The sequence below is a fragment of the Gavialis gangeticus genome, unplaced genomic scaffold (assembly GCF_001723915.1).
Source record: "Gavialis gangeticus isolate Ggan-Ray unplaced genomic scaffold, GavGan_comp1, whole genome shotgun sequence".
Lineage (NCBI taxonomy): Eukaryota > Metazoa > Chordata > Crocodylia > Gavialidae > Gavialis > Gavialis gangeticus.
Genome location: NW_017729009.1, coordinates 22,585,167 through 22,608,045, shown reverse-complemented (window position 1 = coordinate 22,608,045; position 22,879 = coordinate 22,585,167). Strand labels below are relative to the sequence as shown.

General features: G+C 41.5%; 1 long non-coding RNA gene across 1 annotated transcript in view; it reads right to left on the bottom strand.

Moving 5' to 3' along the window:
* LOC109292708 overlaps window positions 1-22,879 on the bottom strand; it is an 89,953-nt gene that overhangs the window by 66,841 nt on the left and 233 nt on the right. The gene's annotated exons all lie outside the window — the stretch shown is intronic.

The following is a 22,879-nucleotide window of genomic DNA, read 5'->3' as shown; positions in this document are numbered from 1 at the left end:
ACGAGCGTCAGCTGCTGAGTCCATACTACCAGGCTGGGTACACTTGTACATCCTACCCTGAAGTTGGTGCCACACATTAGCTGTGCTGTACTAGCCAGCTTGGTACATCTACACCAAATGCAGACCCACTACTGGCTTCAGGGTAGTTGTAAGTGTATGGAAAAATAATTAGGGATTTCACTACAATATAACTATTTAATGTAAGTCTGGAGTAACACTATTACATTCTTTGCAGATACTCTGGATTTATACCTTACGCCTGTGATCAAAATCTGGGACTGAGAAAAGGTTTCAATAATTTTGTCAGAAGGGAAAAATAAAAGCCAAGATTTTGAGCAGCCAGTTGCCATTGCTTAGGGTAATAAGCCCAGTTATCTAAGGTAGCCCTCATGCTTTTCCTGGTCTTTCTGCTTCAGCTTAAAGATTGCATGGCTAAAAATCAAGTCCTTCATATATAATTGGCAATTCATCCATTAGACAAATAAATTAATAGCAAGTCAGTCCATACATAAAGCAGTATATTTAGCATGATGAGGCTGGTCAAATATCTAACCTTTTAGCCACATGTGCAATGAATGCTTTTGACAGTTTTATTAGTTGAATACTTGTCCATTTATGAGTCCCATCATATTAAAATTGGGGTTTCTGTACTTTTGCCAATGTGCTAGAAGTTAAGAAATAAGATTTAAAAAAAAAAAATCAAAAAAATCTTGTCTCTCATATTTTCTTTCCCTTGGAAAAAAGTGTCAAGCTAAAGACACTGCTCCAGACAGTTACTAGCTAGCCACCTTGGCAAGCATATATCCACTATTGATCAATTCATAACATTGTTCTTTTCAGATGGTTTCTCTTACTTTTTAAAATAATACTAATAATTATTATTATAGTAACAGGCAGTGACTTTCAAAATGTCAAAAAACCCTACTAAAAATAAGACAAACCATTTGCCTGTCTTTTTTCTTTTACTCTCAGTCACTTTCACAACAGAGTACATTAACAAAAGAAAAGCAATAATAAAACTTAGAGAGAAAATGCAACTAAAATAAACAAGGCTTTAGCCTGGATATATTAAGAAACAGCCAAAAATGCTTTTATTTGTTTATTAATTTTTAAGCCTCCTAAATAATACATATATTATTCAAAGCCAATATACATAACTTTTTAGATGAGGTCCCAATCCAGCAAAACAATGCATGTAGCTTAAGGCATACAAATAATGCCATTTTATCATACTTAACCTATGATCTCCAAGAAGGCTTTTCTCAAGTAAAAGCGTGAGAAAAGCAATGGCCTTAATTGTGACCATAAAGCCAGGAGATTCAGATTCAGGAGAACCAGCAAAGCAAACACATGAAGATAAGGACTGTCCACTCAGAATTCCCTGACTTGCTGCCCAATATTTAAATCTGAAATTATAATGTGTAGACAGACATAGGACCTGGTGAGAGAGCCACAATACCACAAAAGGAGGTGGCCACATTCTAAACCCAATGTCACTTCAGGAGTAGCTTATAAGCCTTTGAATAGACACCTATCATCCTCTAAGCAGTGTGTGTCACAGATACAGCTCATGAACTGGATCCAGCCTGTGAGCCATACAATCTGATCTGTGGGTTTCGGACAGACCCCACAATCTGCATATAGCATGCGCGGGCCCTGGGGCTGGTCTGAATCAGGCCCATGGATTGTCCCTGTGCACTAGAGTCAGCGCATAGGGCTGATCCAACATGAGCTCCACACACAAGCCCCAGACTGGGGACAGCATGTGCTGCATGCAGCATGCAGGGCTGGTCCAGGGTATACATTGTATTAAGTGCCCATGCTGGAGTGGCCTGGTGTGCTGACTCCAGTATATGCAGCCAATCCAGTCCACAGGCCTGACCTGTGGGGCTGGATGAGTTTGACCCCCCCTGTTCTAAGCAAAATGGAATAGTACTGTTGAGCTTTTGGTGGATGAGATTCTCCCTTTAAAAACAAAGAAAACTTTAGTGGTACGACTCCTAAGGAAATCCATCCAGTCTGGAGTATCACCTCTGCCCTGTGGGCTCCAGTCTCCTTTTGGAAAGTTTATCTTTTATAGAAAACCAGTGAGGATAGTACATAGTACAGTACTTAGAAGCCACCTTACTGATAATGGAAGGCAAACAATTCTTATTGTTCTCCAGGGCTACCAGCGTCTTCTTGAACTTTGAACCAAAGACTTGATCTTCTCTATAGAAGGTTAAAAACCCAAACTCTCACCAGTGACAAATTGAAGGTCAACTAACATAGTCTAAAAGCTAAAGGTATGTGGCCCGATCCTCAGATGCTACATGGCGTTACTTCCATGTGGGCAACAATGCTGGTTTACAGAAGCTGAAGCTCTGATCCATTTACACTTTCAGCATTTTGGTAATTAGACACCAGGCATTACTGCAATCCTTTTTTGTTACATATGGAAGTGCACAGGAGACAAAGAAATCATTTAAATAAGCAGTGGTTGAAATATGGAAAGTCCTGGTTGAAATATTTATATTCCAAAACTTAGGCACTGTGAAGCTGGAAGCTACTGATGGAAATTTGCTGAATTTCACATCATACTCAATGCTAATTCTGTGGCCAAAAGAGCAAATAAAAAATGCCTGTTAACTTGCATGTGCAAACACAACAGCATCTTCTGTCCAAATGAGAGTTCCCAAATTCTAATTCATTGATCAAAGACTGGGAATGATAGCAAGAATAAACCAATTGAACTAACTACTGTCAGGTCTGCCCATTCTATCATACTAGTTATAATTCTTTGATATCTTCTTTTCACATAAGGAATCCATTAACCAACAAAACTAAATTTCCTAACAATTAAGGCAGGAAGAGAACTCTTGGATCATCAAATCCAGTCCTCTTTTATTGGAAGTAACCAACCGTGTTATATAATCCTATTAGTAAGTTTATTGAGGTCCATCTTCAAACTTGCAAAACACAACTTCTTTTGGAGGGCTGCTCTAGAAACTCCCTTCTTTGATGGTTACTTGCAACTTCATCATATTAAACTGAGTTTTGTTCGCACCTTGAACTTTGTGATTTCCAGTTTTATACACCTATCCCCATCAGTAGTCATGCTGCTATCCTTATATTCTATATCATTCATATTGAAAACTGAGGCAGAGTTTCATTTAGGTTTCAGTCATGGATTATCTTTAATCCAGCAAAGAAATATCACTGACTAACAGTATCGGCAAAGACATAATACTAAACAAATACAATCAGAAACCATTTTCCCTTTATCATTTTCTGAAATACTAGATTCTCTTTCCTCATTCCAGTGACATGCCAATCAGGGTTGATTCTGACATCTGCCTCTCCTCATTTCTTGAAAAACTGGACTGATACATGGCAGTACCTGAAGCACTGGACATATGCTCTAAAATCAGAACTAGAGATGAACAAGGGCTCCTATGATTCATGTTCAAATTAGGAAAAGGATTGTACCCACCTCTCTTTTCAGTCTGCTTATGTTATTTCTTCTGGCAAAACCCATACAGAAATTAATAATAGCTTTCCCATCTGCAAATAAAAGTATGCCACTTTAAATTTTTGGCAGCAAACTGGCATTTTGTCATTTAATCATTTCACATCATTACACTGCAATATGCAATGTAATGATATGACACTCCTAAATGACAAACACTGGGTACCACCTGTACTGGAAGAAATAATGTAATAGGAAGGAAATTATATACTTAAGGTTGCCACAGTTTCACTCCCACAAGTTAAGATTAAGATAATGAATCATTGCAAGGAGAAGAAAAGGAGATACTCACCTACAGATGCCCTAGGTAACCCTTCAAACAATTGCTGCCAAACACAGAAGTAAATATACCAAGGCCCAATTGCAAGAGGCTCTGAATATTTCTGTAGGGTCCCAAGTATTCTTCATTCCTACTGAATACCCTACGCCCCTAGGGTGCTGAGGGACTGATAGAGTTGAGCGCTTAACTAGATCAGCCCCCACATGAAGGTGTGATCAAAGACTAATAAGTAGCTTGAATTCCTCTCTCTATAGTGGAAGCCATTTATCTTCTAATATCTTAGAAGGCCTTTTCAGGAGGCAGCATGCCAGAGACCAATTTACACCATGGTATGTTAGTGGAAAAGCTAAGTGTAGCTTTCTTGGATGTTCATCTAAAGAAATATTTGGAACTCAGACATTTCAAGCCTTAAGGAGTTTAGGGCAGCTTCAGCATCAGTGTCTAAAAGCCTCGAAGGGCATTTAACTTTTTCCTCAATCTACTTCAACATCTATAGGGAGTCTCTAATGTAAAGTCCAATCCCCCCACCCCCACCCTGCCCCAAAAAACTAAAAACCCCAGACCAAAAATGTTACTAATACACAGGTAGCCTCCCCAGCTGTACATTACTTCCACGTTAGACAGAAACCAGGCAATCTCCCAGTTCTCTTTGGGTTCAGCAACTGGACAAAATGCAGATACTGCAATGATGGACACGGTATCAGAGCCTTAGGGCTAGGGATAGACATTCAGGAAGCCTGAGCCTGAATTGATTCAATTTTTGCAGATTAGTTTAACCTGGCTAGGTTGAACTGGTTTGCAAGTGAACAGACATTCCCTTTGGACTGAGAAAATGCAGGCATCTGCCTGCAGTGGCTTAGGCCAGAAGCTGGGGGCCACTAGAGCAGCCCTCCCTTCCCTTCCAGTGCTGAGCTGAGGTGGGGCAGGGGGTGTGGCTAGTGCTGGCAGGATGCTCTGATTAGGAAGGAGTGCCCTCCCCCCCACCCGCTGCTCCTGACCAGTGAGGGAGCCAGCATTTAGCACCCCATCAAGAAAACAAAACCCTCTCTGATTAGTTCAAGCTCTTAAACAACTTTTTTCTCTGAGGAAGGAAGGAGGAACATTACCGGCTGACCTCTTAGTTAGTCCCAAAAATCCCTAAGCAGATATTGTCCTGTCTGCCTTACACAGACACCTCTCAGCATTAACTAGCATACCACATGCTGGCTACAGTCTGCACTGTGGGAGAGAGGAACCCCTGCTTGAGCAGGGAGTGGTGGGAGGAGAGGGGCAGGGGAAGCCAGGCAGACCCTGCTGTGCCTGCAGTCTCTGCCAGAGCTCCATCCAGGGAGCAGAGAGCCTCACCCAGGGCTGCAAAGCATCTGGGATGCTAGGGGACTCTGGTTTAAGTTAAACCAGGAAGGGGCCTGGTAAAGATATTGCATAAACCAGTTTGACCCAAATCAGTTATGTCTGATACTACATTCAACCAGGTTTATCTCAAACCAGTTTCAACCATTTTCAGACTGGTTTATGTCCACTGTAACAGAACGGACATCCAGGTTTAAACCAGTTTCTGATCACTTTAAACCGGTTTGTGAGTAATGTCTGTCCCTCGCCAAAAAGAGGTAAACACAGAGCAGCAAAGAGAGAAGATCATATGGATCAGAACATAACACCTCTCTGGAGTCTGGGTCTGGCAGAGAGGTCTTACACATCAGACGTAGGCCCTAGGGCTCAGTCCTTTGCCTAGATTCTGGTTGCTTTGTGTTGCCTGAGCACCCGAAACTGTCCAATTCAGGATCAGGAGTACATGCAAATATAAAGACAACTTTTCTCTTCCACGTCATCGGTTGTACTGAGTGTAACCCAAGGGCTGCCTTGAAAGAAAGCTACTGTTTTAGCCATTGCATCTCACTGTAGCTCTCAGAGAGCTTGAGACGGAGAGAGTCTAAGACTCTGAGATGGATTGCTCTTTAAATATTTGCTCAACTGATATTATCATACATTTTTATGAATTCACGCACAATAAAGTGGTTTCAGAGTTTGCCAACTCTATATACAGAAGAACACGCAGAAAGAAGCACTGGTATCTTTGATGCAGGGTTTTTCTTTCTTGTTTTAAACTTTCAAACAACATCTTCTTTAATGCTCATTTTCAAATCTAATGTGAAATACTGGCATTTACACAACAGCCTTAAAAAAAGAGTTGCAGGTGGCAAGATATTTACTTCCCCAAAGGAGCTATCCATGAATGGGAATTATCCAGAAAAATGGTTATTTTCTCTGCCATTTTATTCACAAAGAAGCCCTATTGAATTTCTGCTATTCAATCATTTATTATTCAGTTGCTGAGAGCTAAGTTTTACATTCTTCCCTATATCAGTCAGAAGAAATGATCCTTAAAAAACAAATGCCTAAAGTGACAAGGAACTTCTGGTTTCTACTATTTAATAAGAAGTCCTGCCCACCTCTTTCTGCAAGAAAAGCTGTCACAACTGTGCTCAAAGACACTTGAGCTGGAAGTGCTCATTTTGAAAGTGGGGGCTGCTAGTCAGGCTTTCGCCAGGAGAACCCCTAAGCTTTGTTATTCACTCCCCCAGATATAGGATTGGCGTAGGGCTCTCTCTGAAATCACTGCCTCCTTTTATACCCGAGCAAGAAACTGTACTGTAGGTACAGTCATTCTACAGCCCAGTGCCTGATTTAACTTGTATAAAATCAAAATGCAGAATAAAGTAGCACATGTATTTCGCACAGTGCTTTTCATACAAAGCTGAATAATGCACTTAATGGAATAATAATAAAAAAAAAAAAAAATCAAAAGAAGGTGCAAATCGTCCCACCCCTTTGCTTAACCTCCAATAAGTAAGGATCACCCATTGAGCTGTTACTGTTATATAAATATGCCTTTACTTTTGCTTCATAGTGCCATAGAGAGAAGCCAATTTTTGTTATACTTGGCAAAAGCAAAAATGACATGTAGAACAGCAGATAACCTGGGATGTCCCTTCCTCCCCCCCTTACACACACCACCTCCACCATTATTTCTAAGTCCTTTTGCATTGCCTTCTCAACTGATATTCACCAAAGACAGAAAGCAATTAAATGCCATGAGTCATTGTTACAGAAAAAGGGAAGTAGGAGAGAAAGTGGTCGGTGGGTGGGCAGTGGGGGGTACACATGCCACACAATGATTTGAAATTTCTGCCTCCAGCACAAAAGAAAAAACGGGGAGGGAAACTAGTCACCAGAAGTGAAATTCCAGAACACTGACTGGCTGCTTTAATTATTTAATCAGCTATTTTTTTGAAAGCAGATAGATTGTTTTACATAAACTGTAGTTATAGTACTTGGGAGAGTTGTTTTTTTTCCTAGGACTCATGGGGGTGGGAGGGAGAAACAGAGAGAGAAAGAAAATAATATTGTGGTTAAAGATGGACTAAGAGAAAATTGAGGTTCATTTCCAGGCTCTCTCATCCACTGCCTACGTGACCATAAGTTCAGTTACCCATCTTTAGAGCTGAGATGTGAAAAGGGATGCCTTTCTTCATCCTCCGCCCCCAAACTTTGCCTGTCGTGTCTGTTTAGACTATAAGCTCTACAAGTCAGAAAATGTTTCTTATTATGTGTTTCTACAGCACCCAGCACAAAGGGGCACTGATCTTGATTGAGGCATCTAGATGTCATTGCAATACAAACAACAACGATGCAGAGGGAGAGTGGAGATGAAGGGAAAGAGTTGGAGAGAGATGGGAAGACAGAAAAAAGCCTCTATGCCTCATCCACAGTCAGAGCACACACAAACTTTTTTTCTTTGATAACTACTAGTTCTTTATCACTAGAACGGTTAAGCTAGTTCATTTTTTTTAAATGCAATATATCCACTTTTTTTGGATCTATGACAGAGGAGGATACTCCGCTTACTTTCTTAGAATTTTAAAACATTGACTAAAAGACCCTAGAGAACAGAATAAATTTTCTGCTATTTTAAAGAATTAGAGTGTTGGGAGAAAAGACTGTGCTTGGCTGGGAACTGGTTTATTAAAAGGATGTTGCAGCTGGAGAGTGGAAAAAATAGGACTAAAATCCAGTGGGAGCCATTGTTCTCCTTAAGACAGGCAGTAGAGCCACAAATTCATTTTTTGGGGGAGATGATCCATTCAGACCAGTTCAAACCAAGTGCAGGAGATAAAACTAATCTATCCATCATGCAGTCAGCTCTGCTCTGAGCAGCAGCATCATCTTATCCAGTTGGTGGTACGAACAAATTCATCACAGCTCTGCAGCAAAGTTACCTTCAAAGGCAGAAGAGCTTCAGCGGTAACATCTCTATGCAAAGGCCTTTTGTGCAGAAGTGACAGATGACATTTTGACCAGTGTACCAGAGATTAAAACTGGACACCTCTAGAGATAAAACAGATGAGCTGCTGCAGCTTGAACTAAAAAGCCACACCTCTGTAACTGGGACTGGAAGAATTACGTCTCTATGGATGGGGCACAGAGGGGAACTTGTAACATGCCCTAGCCAGTGGGTTATATAAATGTGCTAGTTGAGTATAATGCTGGTGACATGTACTTCAATGTTGACCTACAGATCAACACACAAAAATACTTTTTTGCCCATGTAAATTGGTATCTGAAAATAGGTTGGGGAGAGAAGCTAACCCAGCCTACATTAATAAAGCTGCACAACACATTGCTGCACCACATATCACTGCACTACTGTCCCCATGGGACAGGTAAGTGGCTGTTGCATAGAAAAGTTATGCAACTCAGATGAGAGGGGCAAACGCACAGGAGATTTAAGGTAGGATTTGCCACCTTAAGTCTCCTGTGCATCTGCCCCTCTTGTCCAAGTCGCATAATCTCTCTAAGCAATATGAAACAGTGAAAATTTCTAAGGTTCTGGTTATCAAACAGCAGCACTTTTTGAAGAAATCAGATGAAAACGTTGGAAAAGTTTTTCACAGAAGGGAAAAGCTTTCCCAATCATCTCTACTAACCTGTTAGTTATCCATACCTCATTAAGGTGAGTTGCTTCAGGATTCCCATTTTTATTTCTTATTCACCTGGTGTACACCCTGCACCAATTTCCCTTTTAATGTGTCCCACATTTTGAACATCAGGAAGTATCACCCATACCAAACTCTCCCTAGCGAAAACCCAGTCCCTGGGATGCCAGTAACAGAAAAACATGTTGCATGATGGTTCAAGCGAGCTCTTGTAAAGTTAGGACATTGGTTACTTCCTTATCTTTGATGCTTATAAATGCTCTGTGCCTCAGTTTCCCCCCATCTTCATATATACCCCACTTTTGGAAAGCATTTGTAATCCTTGTATGAAAGGTGTGATCACCAGTGTGCACTAAGAGTCAGATCACCAACCTGGACATCATAACACTTGTGAGGCTCACGCGTACTGTACTTAAGTCCAAGAAGATACTATTCAGTTCCATACTCAAAACATCAGTTTTCTTATCTCTACCTGAAGCTCAGATAATATTAATCATAGCAGATTAACATTATGATTTTTAAAAAGGGGCAAAAAGGCACAAATATGCATGGAAGTCCCACCTGGCTCCCTAAGCACTTACATTCATTAAAACTTACCTTTAAGTATTTTAAACAGAGAAACCAGAAACCAACACTAGTCACCATTCAGCAGAGGTCCCTTTGTTATGACAACTCCAAATAAATTTAGTGCATTTTGAGATCTTAACCATTTTCGGATTTAATTCAACCCTAGAATGCATCACTACTAACCCCTGCAATTCTCGCTAATTTGATAACAATAAGCCCTCATAGGAAAGAAATCATAACTCTTAACTATTATTTGAGATGACACACATCTTTTAACTTTAAGCAGTGTTCTTTAAACATTTCTAAACTTTTCCCATTTCTTCCCAATGCCTTGATATGAATTTGCCTGTCACTGAAAGCTGTACACAAAGAGAGACACAGACACTGAGCACAAAGATATCAGGAAGTGGTTTTCCTAGCAACAGTAATCATCTGAGAGATCCCAGAACATCCTTCCTATTCATGCAGCATTTTGTGTTTTGAATAGTGCTGACAGGTGAAGTGGATTCATAGTATTTAATACAAAAAAAATATTGCTGTGGATGGGTATGGCACAAAAGCAAAAATATCCACACTATTCATGAACAGATGAATTCACTGTTTTCATAACGTTCCAGATTATTCACTAAGGCACAATTGCAAAAGCAAAGACTTCCACCTTCCCACATAATGAATAATCCAGTTTATATTATGGAATAAATAAGGAGTCCCAAGGTGGCTTTTCAATAATTGTTTTGCATCTTCAAATCCAATCCACATATCCATCTTCATGACATCATCTGTACATTTTCAAGCACCAGTCTACCAATCTTTCCATCTGTTCATCCATTTAAAGGTAGATCTAGACAAGTGGGTTATTGGCATTGATTGGGCCAAACATCTCTTCACCTGGGCCTGCCATTGTAATCATCAGCTCCCAGGACTGAAGTGGGCATGGAGCTGATGCTAAGCCTAAAGTTCTTCGTATTCAAGAAATTTCTTGAAAAAGTCCTCCAGTGACCATTAGCTCTAAGGCTACAGAAAATGGCAAAGAGTGCCCGGAGCAAAATCCTGCCCAACCTGTTCCTCACTTTTTCTCTTGAGCATGTCTGAAGAGCTGTACACCCTTTTAGTCAGAGAAGAAATGGCGTGGTTGCGTAATGTGTACTACTACAACAACACTGGGCTGAGCTCTAGCAGCGAAGTTTAAATGCGTTGCCAAGAAGTACATTAAAATAGCCAATACTTGAGCACCATGCTTCATGGGAGCTTTTCAGCACCTGATTTAGTTTTAACACTAGCTCAAGGATCTCTACATTGCCCCGTAGACTACAGTGTAGACACCTCCCCAGTTAGTGTCCTGGGAAGTGAAGGATGCTAAGAATCATAACAAGTGGTGGATTTCAAGGACATTGTGTAGACTATGACCTCATAGCTTGGGTATTGAATTCTAGCCGTCTGACACCGATTTTGTATCCTATGGGTTGAATTCCACTGCATAACTATGACATTTGTTAACAAAAGCATTACATTCCCTCCTGAAAAACCCACGGTTGCTTCAGGATTGTAATCTGCTATTCTGTGCAACCTGTTATTCTGTCTCCATGGATTTCACAGAATTGCAAAGGTCCCTGTTTCCTGGTGGAAAACCAAGTTGATTTGTTTTCTTCCTGTTAAATGATTGTTTTTACATTCCTTTTTCTTCTTTGCCCTTCAGTAACCTGACTCCCAGAATTGTTTCCCATGCTGACTAGTGATCCAACAGCTATGTCCTGCTATTTGAGATCTCCATCCTGGTCTCCTCATATGAACATGCAACAGACATCAGCTTAGGCCCTAGAAACAATGCAAGGTTTTTCTCACCGTACGGATGTTTCTCTTCCATCTTGTATGAAGGCAATGGAATGATTGTTGCTATTCCCTTGAGGAAGACTGTCCTGACTCATCCAAAAAATGATTTTCTTTTTATCCTATCCCTAGGCTTCCCTTGTCTTTCAGACATTTTGGCTGTCAACATATTAAACTGCTTCCTTTCCATTTATACCACCTTGGGATAGAGAATGGAAAATGTCCCAACAAATTCTTGGCTACAGCAATGGCAGGAGATGGGACTCGTTGCCTGGCCTATTTATTATTGGCTCAGACTTCTATAAAAGAACGTAATGATAAATTAAAGTGAAAGGGTTAAATATAGAATGGATGTGAACAGGTTTATAACTCTTTATAGGAGTGAAATTAAATAGTGGGAAATTAAAATATAGCAGTGTACATTATAATGCTGGGCTTTAAAATCTGCATGGATTTGGCATTTATTAAGTATACAAATGAGCCACTACTTACATATGCCGGGTATGGATTATGGGTGCGTGACAAAATAAACTACTAAATCGAGGCAGTTGGAAACACATGCACACTTATGTGGATTTAAAAAAAATTCCTCAGGATTTCAGCTGGAAAGAAAAAGAAATACTTTTTAAAAATCATAATCCTAGAAATAGTCTGTGAGAATTTGGGGTGGAAAAAGCATTATATTCCTTTAAAGAAATGACAGCTATGTTCTGACCCACTCTACTTCCTGTATGCTAAAGAACTGGGAATGAAGCCACTTAACTTGGGGTTGCTTGCAATCTAGGTAGGAATCCAATTTAAATGGCTTCAGCCCATCTCAAGCAGGTGTCCCACAGACACTTCCATAGCATTACTCAACAGCTGATGCTCAAGGACAAAAATGAGACAGACCTAGAGGGCCAAATTCATTGCTGCTGGAAGCATGCTTCACTGCATTGAGCCTGGGGTGTATTTAGTCCAAAGTAATAAAAAGGTGATTTACAGCATTCTCAAACATTCAGAGAATTAGACCTCCAAGGAACGGTCAAGGATCTAACCCTCTCAAGAAATCTGCCTGCCTCTCTTACTGCACTAATTAACTAATCACCATTTTGTTTACAAGCAGGACATAACATTATACTGTACTTTTATGAGACTACAGCTAATTTGAAACAATCCTCCAGCAACAGCGCCAATAAAAGCTTATGGAAAGCCCTGTTGCCATACCCTCTGGCTACTGACACAACACTATTGATATACAAATCAAAATTGACTGCCCTGGTAACAGAGACTCCCCTGACAGAGTTAGGTATAAACTGGGGAAAAAAGCTGCCTTTACTAAAGACAGAACCAACTTAATCCAAGATTTGATGTTATTGATAGCAACTGCTTTACAGGAGAGAGAGAGGGGATGAAGGATGTCTTTTTAAACATGCCAGAACTTTGTGAGCATTTCTTTTCATTAGAAAAGCTCGAAAATGAAAATCACAAACAGGAATGACTATATTCCTGCTACATGATTTTAAATATAAAATAGGGGGATTCAAGGGAGCTTCCATTATTTCAGTTCAATGGGAATACAGAACTGTTGGGAAGCTTGCAAAACCACGTAGTTAATCCTAAAGAACTTCCTCTCCGACTCTCCAAAGTTCAAGTTGAAAAGAGTAAATGTTGCTAGCTTAGCACAGAGACAATCCTGGGAGTACGGCAATGTCCATACTTATGAGATAGCCTATTAACTGAGGATAAAGTTATGGCGCATCATGTTTAGACCTAACTATATTAAGCCAACAAGGAGCTCTGGGACTGGTCAAATATACCATCTGAATCTCTGCAGAAGACAAAGTGCAATTCCCGAGTTACTTCTCTTAAGTTGATGGGCCCAAAGCTCTAGCCTCCTGTTATCCATTCCCTTCATGCCAATTTATTACAAATTTCTTCATTTAAAATTATATGGACTTGGTGAAGTGACATGCTGAGGGTGGGAAACGCAAGCACAGACACACACATAGTACTTTAGAGCTGGTTCAGCGAGGCCTGAGCTTTTGGAGGCCACTACCTATGTCACGGGGGCACTCGGGTGCCCCGTTCCTAAGTAGGAATTAGGGCATATGCTAATGGCCAGGGCAGCTCAGGTGCTAGTTGCTGGGACAACCGGAGCAGGTCACATGGCCAGAAGGGGGCCGGGCCTGGCCTTTATAAACAGCCCAGGCTGGAGCCTAGCTGGTAGTTACCTTCTGGCTGCCAGAGGAGCAAGAGCTCTGCAGCGGAGTCAAGCTGGGTGGAGCAGACTGATAGACCCACCAGCTCCATCATGGTACAGGGTAGAGAGAACCCTGACCGGGAGGCTGGGCAGGAGAAGCCTGTGGGATTGGAGTGTGCGTTATAGCCGGTAGGCTTATTGTTCTGTTACAGCCGGTTGGCTTACGGTTCTGTTTAGTTCGTTGTGTATATCACCAGAGGACTGGGTGAGGCTGTAGGGGTGTGAGGAGGCCTCACGGGAGCTCCCCAGTAGTCTGGGGGTTCCTGGGTGCCCTGTCTGGGCATGGAGCAGTGCCTGGGAGGCACAGCTGTTTGGCGCCGGTGTGGCGCGGTGTGTGGGGGTGGAGACCCCAGCCTGTGAGGGTGGTATTCTGCCCACGGGTGAGAGACCCTGAGAAGGGTCAAGGGGGCCAGGCATGGCTACGGGCCACCTGAGCCCTGGCGCGAGAAGCACGGATTGGGACAAGCCCCAAGAAGGGCGAGTTATGGAGGAGCCCAGAGAGGGCGAGGCATAAGCCCTGAAAGGGGGGAACCCCTATTAGGATGCCCCAGAAGAGGCGAGTCCAGGGGGAAGCCCCAGAAAGGGGGCGAGAGCAAGTGTAAGAGGCCGGAGTAGGGCAGGCACGCGGTTAGAGGCCCGAGGCAGGGCCGGAGCATGCAGTTGGGAGCCTGAAGAGGGTGATTACACTAGCCGAACCCAAAAGGGCAGCCAGGCTTGTGCAGCGAGCAGGAGCCCCAGGAAAGGGTGAGGCAGGGCATGTATCGGGACTGAGCCCGGAGAGGACAGGGAGCGCGGGATAGAGTTCCGAAGGGTCTCCACTGTAGAGGGAACCCCGAGGGGCCAAAGGGCCAGGTAAGGCTTAGGCCGCCTGAGCCGGGCTGGACACTTATTGTTGGCAAGAACCCAGAGGGGCGCCGGTGGCGTGACAAGCCCAGGGGCGCCCGAGGAGGGGCGCCGGTGGCGTGACAAGCCCAGGGGCTCCAGGCAAGGTGCAGAAAGAGAGAGAGTGACCCGACATCGTCCGGGACAGCTGCAAGGCTTGGGGCGTGCTAAAGGGGAGGTAGGACGCATGCATATACAATAAGGCTGGGGGTGTACCAGGCCACCCTGTACAGAGTAGAAGCCCAAATAGTCATAGCACTGTGTCCAAGAGCACAGAAGGCAGCCTCCATTACTGAACTTCATAAAACCAAGACGTGGCAGGTGAGAGAGGGTGTTGGAACGCCTACTTGGCACAGCAGGGGGCGCTAGAGGGGTCACGGCCGCCCCTAGGTCCCGCTCCGTGACAACCTACTTCATCAGATTCTAGCTCCATTCCTAGCATTTGACAAATTAGGTTGTGGTCTACATAAGCACCTGACTCTCTGAGCCACTGGTCTCTAAGAAGTCCTTCCTTTTACTCCACCTTCTGCCTGACTCCAGAATAACACAGCTAACCACCTGTGCACAACAAAAATAGTATACATCAACTGCATGAAAAGTGATCTGCACAATCCAGCCTTTTTAAAATGGCTAGTTTAAAAAGGGCAAATGGCTTGCCCTAAGAGCAAATTGCTGAGTGTCAGAAGCAACACATATTAAATTGACTCTGACCATTTAGTTAGGCTCAAGAAAGCATTTGCAGTAGCAACTGGCAGACTCAACCTCTAAACCAAGTTCAATCACATTTTTATTTAATTATCACGATTTTCCCTATTTCACAAGTTAAATTGTCAAACCAAACCACAGGATCATACAGCTTGAGTTCCAGAAATGCTGAGCACCCTGTGGGGACTGGTGGGTACTAAATGCTTCAAAACATTAGGCCAAGGAGAAAGAAAGATCTAGTCTCACCTGATCACAAGCTAATTTGCCAGAGTGAAATTTTTCAACTTCATTGAGTTCACATTTGTAAATTAGTGTCTTTTTTCACCCCTAATAGTGTAGTAGCCCCCAGAAATAACCTCACAGCTGGTATTTCATACTCACTTGAAGAATGTCAATGTTTTATGTAATGCAATTTCTAATAAACATTGTCCAAGCACCCACGCACCAGGGCAAAAGCATCATATCTGATGCCATTCTAGATCAATAAATACCTTTGCAGAAGGTTGCCATGTTGGTCAGCAGCTTAGTGGGGTAAACTGCTTTAATTATTAAATGAGAGATGACAAGAGCCAATGCATCTGCACTTAATAAATACTGAGCAAAGAAATCTTAAGTGAATCCAAGCATTTTATTAACTTTTATTTATTTATTTATTTATTTTTATTTTACCTGCCTTGAAATGAGAACTGAAAGTTTTGCTAAAAGGATTGAAATGTAAAGATTGCAAGAAGGTAACATCCTTCAGGAAATCAAAGAGATTGTACAAGATTTTACACACAGTTAGCTCAAACCTATTCTTCTAGCAAAAGCTCGCCAAATACGACTAACACATTACATCATAATGAATGGATCTGCAGGACTTCTTTTTCCTTCCATCACCTTTTGAACCACCAGTTGTATGCCAGGTTGGAAGGGACTATCGGGTTTTTGTTTGTTAGTTTTGTTTTTTCTTCTTTGGTAGCATGGGACAGGGTCCTCTTTCTAGGATTTCCTCTTGACTTGAACAGGAACAAAGTGAGACCAACACTATCCCCTTCTGAAAAAATCACTTTGGATGTTCTTAGTAACTGAGTACAGCCTGCTTTTTAAAATAAATGAGCCATTGCATGAGAACTCTTCCAGATAAACACAGTGTCAAGTGAAGTCAAATCCTGCACTTCAATCAACATTGCAGCTTTCAAAAGAGATCAGTTTGCTCCCTTGCAAGTCTCTTCATAAGAGGTGTTGGATCTCTCTGCTTGCAGGGCTGCTGCTGCTTACGTCAGGTGAACCCTGCATAAAATGCCAGAGATAAGACTTCAGCAAGAAGTCTGATGGCTTGGAGAACAACCAAGGCCACGGCTTCCATTTCAGCGAGAAAGGCAGAGCTCCTATTCAAGTACTCCAAATGACTGGACTTGGGGAAGAAAACTGGGTTTCATTCTTAATACAATGGTGCGCAAGGCCAACAAAGGATTATGAATCTCTGTGGAGGTGCCCTTTCCACCAAGCTGCATCTTTTCAAGTTGGGTAGCTAGAATGCCTATGGCGAGACAAAAGAAACAGTAAAATGAGACCTTGAGGAAAAACTTGATTGGTTAGTGGATAAGAGCCTAAAGCATAAGGCACTAGACTGGGACTTAGAAGCAGGGAATGAACCTACACTCTCCATCACAGACTTTCTTGAAAAAAAATCAGTTCTTTTTCTATAGAACAGGGATGACAGGATTTCCCTACATCACAAGAATATTGTAAGGTTAAATATATAAAACACTTTGGAAGGGCTCATATAATATAACAGTGAGAAGTGTAGAAGCAGCTAGGAAGAAGGTAGTTAGACTCCTGGGAAGCTGGATATAGGGGCGAAAAAAAGATGTCAAATTTTGACTTTAAATTAACATAAACATAAAATAAACAAAAATAAAAGCTCATTAAACTTAGAAGGCAAAAAGCACAGCCCTCATAATAATGGACAGGAATTTTTGGGTGGCTTGGAGGGTCCTTTCTGTCTCATTCCACAGAGGCCGGAAGAGCTGCGGAGCCATCTTCCCCTTGATATTATCTAGTTCAGTGGTTCCCAAGATTTTTTGCTGCAATCGGTGTGGCGGCAGCAACTTGGGGGCAGGGGAGCTCCTGGCACGTGGCATGGCTCGTTCTTTGTGTGCGACACCACCGGTATTGCTCCCGTGACCCTCATTTGGGTTGGGAACCGCTGATCTAGTCAGAAGTGGGAAGGGAACAGTGGAGAAATCATAGTTAGTGTCAGTGGCTACAGAGATGAACCTGAGTTGTGTAACAGGTAAAATGACTCTTTCTTTCCAATGGGAAGGCAAGGAGGTTTGCTGAGGCATAGCAATGGAGTTATTTTTACCTAAAACAACTGACCTCAACTAGGTAGCAAAGTGGCCAGGGGGGAGGGGGGGGCAGAAAGAGAACTTAGAGGCAAGAGGCAGGTTACTAAAAGAGTTCCTCAATCATCCATCTTGGGAGCAACCTTATTTACTATTTGCATTACTTCTCACAAGAAGTAGGAATATGTTTATGAAATCTGCTTATCAACTGAAAGGTGGAAGACATGCTTAATATAGAACAGAACTGGAATATTGTACAGGAAGAACAGGATGACCTTAAGGACTGGAGTAATAGAAATGGGATGAAATTCTGTAGCCATGCACTTAGGGACTAACAACAAGTTATTGGGAGCTCAGTTTGGAAATCACAGTGAAAAAGACGTGAATATATTAGTTGATCACAGGAGGACTATAAGCCACCAATGTGATATACCCATAAAAAAAGCAAATGAGACCCTAAGGTGCAACGGGCAGTGTAGAAAAGATAGGAAAAAATATTAAATGCCTTTGCAAAAGGGACTGATAAGACCTCCATCTGGAAAAGTATATACATGGGTATAGTGTGTACAGTTCTGATCACCCGTGTTTGAGAAAGAAGACTCAAACTGGAACGTGTGCAGAGAAGGGCTACTAATAGGGGAATGAGAAGGCCAAAACAGAAATCTAAATAGCTTGTCTTACAAAGACTAGAAAAAGAGAAGGCTGAAAGAGTATGATTGCTCTCTATTGATTCATCAAATTAGTTAATATCAGGGGAAGAATGGGTGACAGGATGTAGAAGAGAAGTGCGAAGGGACAATGTTTGAAGAATAAATAGGTAGAAGAATAAGTGGGTAGAAGATGGCTGTGGACTTTTTTAGACTCAAAATTAGAACAAACCATCCAAGGAATGAGGTTCTGGAATAGCTTGCCAGTAGGAGCAAAAACTTAACCAGTTTCAAGATGAACCTTGTCAGTTTAAGAGATGCAGCATGATTGTCTGTAATAGCAAGGGATTAGACTTGACCCAGGAATTCCCTTCCAGACGTACTTGCTTTGTAGCCCTCAACTGACTTATCATTAGCAGGTGAAACAGAAGTGCAGACCGGCATCTTGTAGTCATATCGGTCAGCAAATGCTTAAACTTCTGCACACGCACCGAGACCCTATTTGACAGGCATGTAATAAATTACTATGATTACAGAAAATCATCTACATATCACAGTAAATTGTTACTAGTGATGTGCTGAAGACACAAGGTGCTTTATCAACAGCCAACAAACCCCTTCCTTGCCTCAGAGGATGCACAAAACAACAAAAGGCCCTGGGTGACACTGAAAAAGAGAGAGACTTTGGGTTGGTAAACAAGGAAAAGGGATTACTTTAACAGGTAGGTGTGACAAAAGTGCTTAGCAGAAAAAGACAGGGAATCCTAAACAGCAGTATATTCACATATAATTCACATATCCTCTCTTTCTGTTACCCATCTATAAAATTAGGTTAATAATGCCGTTGACTAAGCTTTTCAAACTAGTGCCTGCCTCTGTGTATGCACGAAGACTAGCACGGTGGAGACCTGGGTTAGAATTTGGAAGACTTAGGAGCCTGAATTCTATTAACTTCCAATGGGATACTTACTATCTGAGATGATTTTAAGTACTTAGAGACATAGCACTTAGTATTAAAGATACCTTCACAGAAGTGCCTTATTTCCATGTATTGGCATTCCACAAAGTATTTATCTATGTGGTTTGGTACCTACATATTTTCTTAAAAACTGGTCCCTGATTACCTAGGATAAAGTTTGCAAAAGTAGGCGAGTCCCATTTTCATAAGCTGCTAGGGATCCAAGTAACTTCCATATCATAGGTGTTAAAGGGACTTAGGCTCCCAAGGGCCTAAGTTGCATTTGAAAGTGACCGAGTCACATGGGACTTTTCAAAATGGTATCCCACTCAGGGAATCTGGAAGGTTATGCTCGTCTCTTACTACAGTGATACTTATTTGTAAATAGAACTGCAGAATACAGTAGCAGATGTTGCAGCATAGTATCTTGCTTTATGTCACCTTAGTTATTTTCCTAGTGAATACAGTAACACATTAAGATAATGGGCTAAAGTTTATTTCATTTGGGTAAGTTTAGATTCTCATAGGATACAAGAGGCCAATATCCATAATACAAAACAAATAGAAGGGGAAAAAATAGCTACATTATCTTGGAAGCAAGCTCTACTGGCACCATTGCCTTTAGCAAGATGCTATCTGACATCTTTTGGCTGAACAAGTCCTTTTGTGGGGTGATTAAACAGCAAATATCTCCGAGCAGCATAATGTTTATTGGATATTGCTCTGTTAGGGCAGCTTGTGTTTTCACTGTATTCTGCTTCTGTATGCGAGGGTGTGGAATTTGTTAATCTAAATAAAACTCAAAATAGACAGAAAGAGCTGCTGACGCTTGGTGGGAAAATTTTGAAGGAAAACAAAAATTGCTATTGAAAAGCAGTCCTATGCAAGAGTCGTCTTTGTTGTCACCTCATCAAAAGAGATGCCTTTTGATAGGTGCCTCCTAGTCTCACCACTTTCAGATGGTTTGCACATGCATGACTAAAGGCAGGACTTGACCCAGGCAGGAAGGTTGTTTGGTTAAATGTGATCTCTTTTATTAGACCAACTAAATAAAGGCAGCGATAAGGATGTATTCAACAAACCAATGTCCCTATACATTAACTTGCAGATGGTCATAGCAAAGGAAGCCCAAATAAGTCTACCATTTTGGCTTCTGTTACCCTCGGTCCCACCTCCAGAACTTCCCAAGAAAGGAAAAACTTTTCTACCAAAAGAAGAAACTAGAGCGCTGCGTAAACTCACTCAGACACCATAATAGACCCAAACCTTTGTGCTCAACTCAAACCAAATTTCCTTTAATAAAAATAAGCATTTTTTTCCTCATTTACATTGCTATCACCGGTCTACTTCAAATTACAATAAAGAAATGCAAGGAAATTGTGAGGGCATCTGCTTTTGGAAAGCATCCAACCTGAATTCTGGATTAAAGGGATTCAGAAAAACAAAACCATTTGAATGTTTGTCTTGGTCTGTTCTTCCTATGTTTGTCAGCATACAAGACATATTTAACGTACTAGAGTTTAGAAACACACACACACAAGCATTTCTTTTAAACTTACTGGTCTAAATCACAAAGACTCAGAGTAGATTCTAATCTCATTTATGCCATTTTTTACACTCCACCCAGTTCAGAAGGTTACTGCAGCCTTGCATAGACAGAGCCAAGTCCTGAAACTTCAGGCGTTATCAAACGGAGGATCATCCTGCCATCTAGGTAGTCTGCCCCTGTCCCTTACCACTGACTAAATCTCAATTCCTTTCAGCTCTTAAGTCATAGACCTCATCCCTGTTGTAAGAACAGACTGTGAAGAGCTCTCTGAAGCTGATTGCCAGAACTGCCACTGTCAGAGTTTCCTTCAGCAGAAAGGATTAGAGTGTCCTGAAAATGTCAATCAGATATCAAAGATAAATGAAGATTGAAAAATAAAATGTACAATTTAGAAAAAAATAAGTCTTTGGGAGACACATTCAGAGTACTTTGAAAAATTTAAGAGAAATGTGTCACCAAAACAAATATATGCCCTACTGTCCAACTTTAATTTTTCACTGATAAAACCCCCAAAGCACTGCAGCCAATACAATAAATAAAACAGCTAAATCCCCACTGGTATCCAATTTCCATTTACCATGACTAAGTGTCTCTTAGAGCTGATGCACTTCAGCTGATATCAGCTTATACACCTCCCACTAACTAGGTGCCCTGAGTGTCAATGAAAAGACATGACTATTGGGACTGTCACAACCAAGGACATACTGCTCTTCTTATAAGAGCACTGCATCAACCATACAGCTAAGCCACCCTAGTAGTGCTTGCCTGTTGAGTTTTCTATTGTTTGGGTTTTAATTCACTTTACTAAGATTGCTTTTCATTCACTTAGTGACAGGTAGTTATTTGTTTGCAGGGTTCCATTTGACATTTATTGTTAGTGTAAAACACTAATAATAATAATTAGTGCCTTTTTAGAGTTGTCTGAGGTTTTAGTGCTGGTGCATTGTTAATATAAAACATCCCAATGCTTTGCTGTATATAGGCTAGCATGATAGTATTTATATATAACAAAGGGGCTCATTATACTGAGACCAGATTGCAGTATCTTTGCGCCTCCCGTTAGTAAGCCAAAACTTAACATTCTCTAAACTTGTCTGCAATGCTAATAGTTTCTGTAAAGGGAAGCAAAAGCTAAACAAAAGCCAAGGGCTTCTTCAATTTTTTATTCTCTTAAAGAATGCAACAGCCAAAGCCTCCTAAAGGGAGGATGAGTGCAAGTGACACAACATAGTGTGTACTGTCACTTTAAGAAGGACCTCAGTATAATCAGAACGTGCTGGTGGGTGGGCATACATCTGCATGTAGGGAAATAGTCCAAAGGACTGCCCACACCAAGACAGTCCATTGGACCACTGGGTTGACTGGAAGTGATCTTCAGTACAAATCTAGAGCAGGCCCCAAAGTCATGGCTCTGGAGATACATCTCCCTTGCTCCACACGATTGCATTCTCAATGGTTGTATAGTCATGCATCAGACAGACTACAGTGTTTTTGTAATATTATTAGGGAGTCATCAGTAATGGGAAAAGTATCCATGTGCATTAGAAGGTACATAAAACCACTTTCATGGCTTCATATTAAATACATGGCAGCATGCATACTTTTTAGTTGATGGTTCAACAGAGATTTACAATCACATGGTTTTGTGTGTCTATTATCAGATTTGCCAAGTGTTGTAAAGACTCACCTGCCTCATCAAATTCTTCACAGTAGGGGCCCGGGAAACCAGTCCCCTCAAGATGTAGAGATGACTAGCTACAGTGCCAAGCACAGATTTTATTTCATGGGTTTACATCCGTTAAGGAAACAGAGGAGGATTTATGTAATGCATACATAATTGCCCCAGTTACATGCTATTCCTGGTGGTTACTGAACGTAAGAAGAAAACAAAGATAAAAAGAGCAAGCTGTTTAGCAACCAGGCCTTGTTTGACATCTTTCTGAATATCACCTAGCATCTTTCATGTGCCTAATCACAGTTGTAAATTCTGGTCAGTTGTCCCACTTCTTCTGTGTGGCGATGGGAAGTCAAAGATGATAATCTCAGGTTTAGAACTCAGCTTCCATTGATAATTTTGGGCCAGATCCTCAGCTGCTGTTCATCCATTTAATTCAACTGAAGCCAATAAACCCCAGTTAGAGATCTGTCCCTCTACCTTCTGCTTGGGTCAAGCTGTGATGGAAAAAGAAAGCAGGAAAGACAGGAAAACACTTCTCAAAATCAGGCAGTGCAGCGTTCCTGTCCCTTCCATCTCCTTTTTGGACAAGTCACCATTTTGTTACCACAGGATTCCAGATCAGATCTAGCTATACACATGCAAATACACACACTTCATTTTTTTTTTTTTTTTTTTGACTAAAGTCCCCCTTCACACAACATTTCAGGGAGTG